Here is a 9,338-nt window from a genome sequence, read left to right as displayed (position 1 = left end):
AACAGAGACGTAGCATGCAGCCTGAGATTGATGATTAGCATTTTCTCCTGGTAGAATAAAGATGCTAGCCTGGACCAGCGATAACAAGAGTACAAAGAAATGCTTCCCCTTTTCTCCTTCCTCTTCTTCCTTTTTCTTTTAATATTTTTCATTCTCTCTGTTCTTGACTCCATAAATATATGTATCCGTTAATAATTTCTTTCTGCTCTTTCCTTCCAATCTTTTCCCCCTCCTTTCCTCTCTTATTCCCCTTCTCCTATTCTCCAGCTTCTAAACTCCCTCCCCTTTTTCCCTTTTCTCCCTTTATACAGAGGCAAATAAATTCACAAGCTCGCTGTCCTTTTGTCTTGGATGCTCGTGTAATCTGTTAGGAGTGGACAACATGGAATCCCTTATGTCACAGTCAGAGACTTGTAAGTCCTGGCCAGATACAAGGCAGAATGACACAGAATGAAAGCGGAGTAAAAGGGGGGATTTAAGTTAGAGTTTGATAGGAGCGTGTAGGGTCATTGTTTTCTTTGGTGCAGTACCAATGTCAACTATTGTGCTGGGACAGTTAGGCTACTACGCAGATGGTCTAATTTTGAACGTGCAGGAACGAAGAACGGATGTCTGCTGTTGAATGTGATTTATGCAATAACATTGCACATGTTGACTTTTTTTTATTTGCCGACTCTTATTTAACTGCTGCCAGTTATGCTAACCTTGCAATGGTAACCCACAGCAATAATTCAGCATGCAGCCATCATGAAAAAGATCTATACATAGCATGTTTGCTCATTCCAAATTTACTTGAACTTGCGTGAGATTTCAAGTATAGTACTTCTTATTACATTCCAAATTATACGATGGTATCTGTGTATTTAAATGTTCCAGCCGATTGTACCGAGGGCATGTCCAATATTCACACTGTAGAGTACTGTTATTCTGAGAGAATACACAGTTCCAATGGTTCTTCGACACACAAAGAGGTAAACAAAACCTTCAGTCAGAACAGATTCTCATATGATTCTGCAGAACTGGCAGGAGTAGCTGAGTTCTTCACAAAGCAGACATTTTTATTTGTTTTACTTTTTTTTTACTTTTTTTATTCTGCCTGTAAAAGCAACATTTTATCCACGGCCAATTTCGATATCCACTGCTTTACAACTACATGTTGTCGCCACTCTACTAGAATTCACGTTATCACCCATGCCTACAAATAATTCACAGGGACTTGCCCATATTGAACACGAGCAGGCGCGAACATAACACATGAAAACACACTCGGCGCTCGTGCAGAGACGTGCTAAAACACAACCAAATGCACGAGTATTTGTGTGCACATGTACTGTACATGCAGCGGTAACAAATATGCACAGAGAGCAGAGGCTTATGTATTCATGCAGATGTAAATGTTCTGGGATGTAGCTGTGGTCCTCCCTGTGGTCGCTGCAAGTGGTCAAAAGAACATCACTAGAGCTCCTCCATTTGCTCACGGCTAGTACTGCAGCAAAATAGGAAAAAAAAAAGAAAAAAAAAACTCCTATCCCACATGGAGGAGATGAGGAAATGACCACGGGAAAGAGACAAGAAAAGCCCAACAGGAAAAGAGAGCGTGAAATCAAAATCCCATTGCTTTGATTCCTTTATCATCACCATAGATGGTCAATTAGACTAAACATTATCCCTCTTGCAGAATAGAATATTGCGGGGGAGTCAGGGACGGGTGAAAAGGACACATTTGTTGGGTGTTGGCAGATGTGGAGACAGGGAAGGACATTTCTCCCCCACAAAAAAAACTTACCAAGAAATGTGACATGAGCCTTTCAACAGTGCGACTGAAAATCCCCACCATACACACACACACACACACATACACCCCCACACACCCACCCTTCCATTCCCACGTTCCCTGGCCGCTTGTACCTATCAAAGTAGAGTAATTTTGCTTTTGTATAAGCTTTTCAACCAGCTTGTCAAGGAAATCATTAACCCTCTGTTTCTTCCTTTTCATTCTCTCCTGCTGTATCTACTTGACATTTATTCTCTCTGTTGATATAATAGTTGTCTTGTCCTGTCTTGTCAAATATTGAGCAAAAACTTTTTTAATGTGTTTTTTTTCCTACTTCTTTTGAATGAGTGATCTACTGTATATTGCTACAGATCTAAATGCAATATGTTACTGTTATACAGCACAGAAAGAAGTAATTGCATTAGTTTGCCATTATGTTTCAGTAGCGTAGTTAATTTAAAAACTTTTGCAGTCTTCTTGGCATGGAAAAATGCATGCATTCTTCATGGAAAGTATTTTTTTTTGGCAAGACTCAGTAATGTCAAGCAGTCACCTCTTATTACAGCAACCTGGCAGCTCCACTGTGGCCACATTCACATGAATACTAGCATTTGCTAATAAGAATAATAATAGTCCAGTCAGAACCATAAAATAATTGCAAAATGTTAAATAGCAAATGTTCAAACGGATGAGAAGTAAAATTAACTGATGTGAGCAGCGTTGTTGAAAAGGTTTATCTTCCTTGTCTCCTTTTTGATACTGAATGAATTTAGTGTTTTCAATAAAGTGTGTACTGTGTCCAAAAAAATTCTGGTTGATTCTGGTTATGTCGCATTCAAATAAGTAATTGTTGGCCATCATCCATATAAATGGTTAGGTTGGTCTCAACTTAATTTCAATCAGAAAGATTTTACAGATTTTGCAACTCGCACACGAGAGCTGTTGTATCAGTCCTTTCCTATAACTCTCAGGAATGAGGAACCGGCATATTAACAGGAATTCGATCACGTTTTTTCCGTCACGAGTTTTAATATTTTAAGGTCATCTACTGCACCAAAATATATGAATGGGCCCTTAAATAAAAGTGTCAGTTCTGCATCCTTAACTCAAACCAGTACAGAGAAACAGAGGCAAACACAATCTAAATGTAGGACATATTGAGATGACAAACTGCAAAGCAAAGTCCATTTTATGGTCTTCATCTGAGCATAACTCGCATGTAACAAGGGCTGTGGACCACTGAACTGATGGATGTGCCTTTTAGTGAGTATCATTTAAGTCAAATCATATACATAATGGATTATTGCTGCTGAATTATGGAGGATAACACCTGCCACACTGTGTTTCCAACAGCATTAGTTTATACTTCAGAAACCAGAGTGACTCTTGTCACTGTGGAATTTCACATGCATCTCGCCGCGCAGACACACAGCGACCGACGCACACTGACACAGGTCACAGATGCCCCAGTGTCTTATCATGGTTTTAGCACTGAGACAGATCAGTGGTTTCTGTCAACCAACACTCGACCCCTGACGATAGCACAACAAGGTGTGTGTAAGGGAAGCATTCAAGAGTTTATCTGTTTCCTCTTCCTGCTTTCTATCACACAGTCGCATTCCAAAGCCATGACCTCGCATTTCATTCCCAGACAGGCGCGCGTCTCTATGTGTCGTCGCTCTGCTGTTCAGTATTCTTTCTTTCTAATTTGCTTTTCTACGTCTCTCTTTTCGTTTTTGCACAGGAGGAGTGCTGTAAATCCTAAATCCTCAGTCGTTTCGTCACTCAGTGCTGACGCTGGTCACGGCGCAGCTGTCTGTCGAGGTCAAAGGTCGACACTTGAATTTTGCAGCAACACTTTTTATGAGTGCTGAAGACACATCAACCTCATGGGAGACTCTTTTGACATGCTGTTTTCCCATCAAACGTTACCCTTCAGGAGCGGGCACTCAGCACCACTTACTGATTCTTTACAAAGAAAACATACACAAACACATGTCTGTATAATCCCTCCTGCACCAACCTCCCCCCCACACACACCCCTTTTGTTTTTGCCTGTGTAAAATTACAGTTGTACAGGTGTCCGGCCAGCAAAGCAACGCTGACAGACAGGCATGCGAGAGGACAGCCAAGCACTTGTGTTCGCCACAAAGATCTTTCTTGTCTTACAACTGGCTGTCCTGCCCAACATGTGGCTTTGGTTACAAAACCCGCTCTTCTAGCTGGAGCCGCCTTCATCTCAGCGAGGAACACAGAGGACGCTGGAAGGTGCTTTCCGAGATGAAGCGGCAAAGTGGCTTCCTCTTTCAAAGGGCCGCGGATGTACATGGCTCACGGATTCCTGTGTTAGCTGTGAGATAGCGCGGCACCTGGAGGGGCCAGGCAGGAAGAGAAGACATGAAATGTCCCGGCGGTTTTCAGAAAACTGAAAGAAGCCGCTCAGATGCGATGCCAGAGAATGGATCTGTGGCTCTCTCGGATTTCAGACGTCCGCTGTGTGAAATTGCGGTTTCAAACGTTTCCCATCTGACTGCCTTCCCACCCCTACCCCCTTCATCCTGCACTCATCATCGGCACATCATGAAACGAGTAGATTTGTGCTCTCATGTAAGCCTGCTGCTCAGAGATGACTGTTGCGAATTCTTTTCCTACCAGTGCACTTTCAGCAAAATCCTCTTTCTGGAATAAACCTACAGTGTAACACTTTTGTTTGAGCATCACAGAAAAAAAAGAAAAAAAATCCTGAGTTTATATTGCATACAAAGAGACATTAAACAATAGAAAAAGTCTTTGTTCTTAAAGCTTGGGACATGGGTAAAACAAAGGGCCTTTGGTGATTGACACGTCCAGCGAGTCCCCTGCCAATCTTAGGCACAATCCATTTCCTCAAGCCAAAGTGTTCTCTTTGTGTGTTGAATATGTTTTGGAACATGCCGGCCATTGATTGACACGAGCGCAAGGGCTGGTAAAACATTTCTGTGGTGTGAAGCAAACAACGGCCCGTCTGTCACTCTGCCTCAGCTGTTTTGCCTGGGGGGGTATACTGATATAATAGTGGTACCAAAAATCTGGACGTTCTCTGTTTTGTTCTCATTCTCTCTATTCCCTTTGCCTTTCACTCACTCTGGCTTGAATCTGTGATTGTGTTCCTGACCTTAATTTGTCTTTCCACCCGGTGTTATACACTTCCTTCTATATTATATATATATATATATATATAGACACATTCTGACTCAAAATTACCAATTTTCGTGAGGCTATTTGGTCAAATGCATGGAGCTGCTTTATTTTTTTTTGTCCAACCAACCAACAATGCTGATTATCATTCATTGAGAATGAAGATGGACCAAGTTCTCCTCAGATTTTTCCATTTTGGGAGAAACGCAATCAAAGGGCCACATTTAATGACTATCCCAGTCATGTTGACACGCCCATGTAAATCCATGTAAATACAATGTAAATGTCCCATCGTAGGTTTCCTAGCACACACATTACACATGGCTTTTTGAGTAAACACTGTGTACAATGATAGTTACATATTTCCACTTGTTTAGGCTGTTGAAACTTCCTTTTGTCCCCTCAAACAGTTGGAAGGCATAGTACTGACGCCCAGCGCGAGTCGCCACCTTGCACCTTGCCGTTTCCAAATTAATACAACAGGGGAAAAAATGCTGTATATATAAAATGTCCTGGTAGTTGTGTATTTTCAAAATGTCATATGGATTGATTCAACACCGGCATTACAATTTTAATCAGTGGTGTAGAACCAGGTGTTAAAACGCATGCGGCAGACCTCCAGGCCATAAGAAATTGGACAAGGCACCAGGAAATTGTCTCTCCTCTAGAAACAAGTGTTTTGTGATTGTTTACCCCATGTCTTTAAATTGCATTTCTTCCTTTTTAATTTAAGCACCTCAGCTATGGGATTGGAGGAGGGAAAGAGAAGGGGAAAGGGTTGCAGGAGAAATGGGGGGAAACCTTTTCCACAATTTTTATCCCCCCCTTTTTTTATCTCTCCATCCTCTCTGGCATTAACCCTGTCTGATGTGATTCCTGTCAAATGCAAATGTCACGACCTGATATGGTCAGCCCACGGGGCACTTTGACTACATGCTAGTCCACCCACACCCAAATTAAAAAATGATAGAGTTGAATTGCGTCTATCCAGGAGACAGTGCTTCCAAAATTCATTCGGGGTGTTTGTGACTGGCTGTCCTTGACATACAGTACTTGGAGTCGCCAAAACCGTAAGTAGAAAAAAAAAAAAAGCATGATTGCTATGAGAACAAGAAAAAATCAAGTGTCATAAATAAAGTACAGCCTCCAATGTACAGCACCATTTCTCACACTACAAGTTCCTATGTGAACATGTAGTTCAATCAATTGGTTTGTTAACAGGGAACTTTAAGGACTGCTGTGCACACACAACTCAACTTACAAGTAACACAGTTCAGCAAAAGATAAATGTTGCTTCTATTTTATAATGTATACATTACCAGCTTTTGTCTTAAAAAAAAAAAAAAAAAACAATGGTTAAGAGCTATTATGATTTTAGTTTGTTCTACAGAACTGCAGTACTTTAGAGAAAAAAATAATGCAAATAGAAAAAGAAACATTCATTTGTGCACAAGCAGGCGTTCAAGAACCCTTCCATTTTTACTGCTTGCTAATTCTTCTGTTACAGACACTTTACAGCCAATATGGCTGGAATGTGATATGGAATGGAATTGATTGTAATTTCATTTGAAATGGTACTTTGATCATTTTTTTATGTTTTTTTTGTTTTGTTTTCTTTTTTTTTTAAGCACTGGTGTGATGGAAAGAAGAAGAAAAAATCACAAAAAAAAATAGAATAGGTACACAAGAAAAAGTATATATAAAAAAAGTAAATATGTTACCGCACAAAAAACAAAAAATATTTACATATTGCATCAGGTTTAAGTAGTAAAGGTAACTAACAAAACAACCCGTGTAAAATTGAGGGTTGAGGTTGTAAGTAGGATGAATATTCATAATGACATTCATGAATAAAAACAAACTTGTATTATATATTACTCAAATTATACTTGTATTATATAAAATGACAATAGGCTCCTTATCTTATCTTTAAAATATACTAAAAGTTTAAGTTCAAGTAGTTATGTCTATGGCTAGGTTGCAGATACTTTCAATTCAGTTTGATCTTTTGAATAAACTGCCTCTGTGCTCTACCCATTTTGTTTAGAACCAAATACTTTCACTTTCCATTACAATTATTTTACACTGTCTGTATTGAAAAGATGTGACTGGAAATGCACTTTGAAGTGTATGACCCGCAGCTGCACTTGTATTTGCATGCATAAGGTCGGGAGTTGACACATATTAATGAGTGGGTGCGGCTAATATTTATTCTGGATTGTGTACTTGTGAAAGCACTGCGCAGTTTTCGCCACTAGAGGGAAGCATATAATCAGTTACCATCACTTGAGTCCATAACCAATGCTATATGCAGGGATGTCAAACTCATTTTATTTCAGGGGCCACCTACAGCCCAATTTGATCGCACTCGGGCCGGATCGGCAACATTATAATAAAATAAGGAGTCCAAATGTCTCCCTTTGTTTCAGTTCAAAGAGTAGTGCAAAAGCACATCATATGAGCAACCTGGAATTTCTTTAAAAAAAAATAAAGTGCAATTTTATCACTGTGTTATTTAGCACTGGGTGTTGTGTTCTGTCCACCGCTCTTACTAAGACAGTGGTCAAATTAGAAATTCTGAGTTCTCTTTACATTACTGCAGGTAACCCACCTCAAAACTATTATTTTTTACTCTTTCCATGGGAGGTGGACGCACGACAGGTCTACTCGAGTATTAGATTTGGGATGTGTGTATACTAGCAGTTACAATGTGTGACTCTTTCTAGGGCGCAGAGAGTCATGCAGATATGAGAGCTCAGGCTCTTGTGCATTAACAAAACCACTGCAGCCCCATAGTTCCTCACTCGTCACCAGGAAAAACATTATCACAAAGGTACTTCTCGAAGGACAAATAACATTTGTTTTTGGGTAGATGGTCCCGCATTTGAATTTAAAATCAAAACAAGCAAAGTATTTTTAATAGATTCTTAATTAGTTAATTAGTCTATGGTACCAAACCATGTTGGAGCTCATTTGAATCCGGTTCACGGTCTCTTAACAGTACTCACAGTTCCTGAGATGCAGGATACTGTTAGAGTCTGCCAAAACCCTCCTTCGGCAGCATCTCGTCACTTCGTCACTTCTCGTTCATTTAAGCACCCAGTAGTAAATATGAAACATTATAGCTTACTGGACTAGGCGTTAGCGGTGACTTTATTTCTGGCTCCGTCTCTCTTCTCTCGGCTCCACCCACCTGGAACCCCGGTAGGTTAACTTGAACATCACTAATTGGCCAATCAAACAGACTGACACCTGCCCACGCATTTACAACACAATGGTTTATGGTGCGTTCATGACCAAAATTGACCATGGGACATCCCATAAATTTGATGAACCTTCCCAAATACCAGCAGTCTTCTGTGAAGGCGGCTTTGGTTCACAGGCTGTATGTTTGACACCCATTTGGCTTAATGTAATATCCCAAATGGTATGTGTATTTATACAGTGGTGTGAAAAGGGTTCGTCACACTATGTTTCAGAACAAACCAATATAAATATTTGTTTACATGTTTACATGAAGGTTTTCATTATTAAGGGGAACAAAATCCACACCTACATGGCCCAGTGTGAAAAAGTGATTGCCTCCTAAACCTAATAACTGGTTGGGCCACCCTTAGCAGCAACAACTGCAATCAAGCATGTGCTATAACTTGCAATGAGTCTTTGCAGAGAAGTTTAGGCCCACTCATCTTTGCAGAATTGTTGTAATTTGGCCACATTGAAGGATTTTCCAGCATGAATTGCCTTGTTAAGGTCATGCCTCAGCATCTCAATAGGACTCAGGTCACGACTTTGACTAGGCCACTCCAAAAGCCAGCTTGAAGTTACAAACAGATGGCCAGGATTTTTTGGTAGACAGCAGAATTCAGGAAGTCTTCTAGGTCCTGAAGCAGCAAAAACAGTCCCAGACCAACACTCTACCACCACCAGATTTTACTGTTGGTATGATGTTCTGTTTCTGAAATGCAGTGTTATTTTTAGACCAGCTGTCAGCTTTTGTCTCGTCAGTCCAAAGAAAATTTTCCTCAGCAGTGGTTTTTGTCTTTGATCTCTGCCATGTAGGTCATTTTCAGTCGTGAACACTGACCTTAACTGAGGCAAGTGAGGCCTGTAGTCCTTTGGATGTTGTAGTGGGGTCTTTTGTGACCTCCTGGTTGAGTCGTCTCTGAGCTCTTGGGTTAATAATGGTCGGCCAGACACTCCTGGGAAGGTTCACCACTGTTCTGTGCTTTTGCCATTTGTGGATAATGGTTCTCACCGTGCTTCACTGGAGTCCCAGAGCTTTAGAAATGGCTTTATAACATTTTCCAGACTGACAGAGCCCAATTACTTTCTTTGTAGAGAAATTGAACTCAGGTGTAAAAGCCCACAGTAAAGTTATGTTTTA

The sequence above is a fragment of the Mugil cephalus genome, chromosome 11 (assembly GCF_022458985.1).
Source record: "Mugil cephalus isolate CIBA_MC_2020 chromosome 11, CIBA_Mcephalus_1.1, whole genome shotgun sequence".
Classification (NCBI taxonomy): domain Eukaryota; kingdom Metazoa; phylum Chordata; class Actinopteri; order Mugiliformes; family Mugilidae; genus Mugil; species Mugil cephalus.
This window is presented reverse-complemented; position numbering follows the sequence as displayed.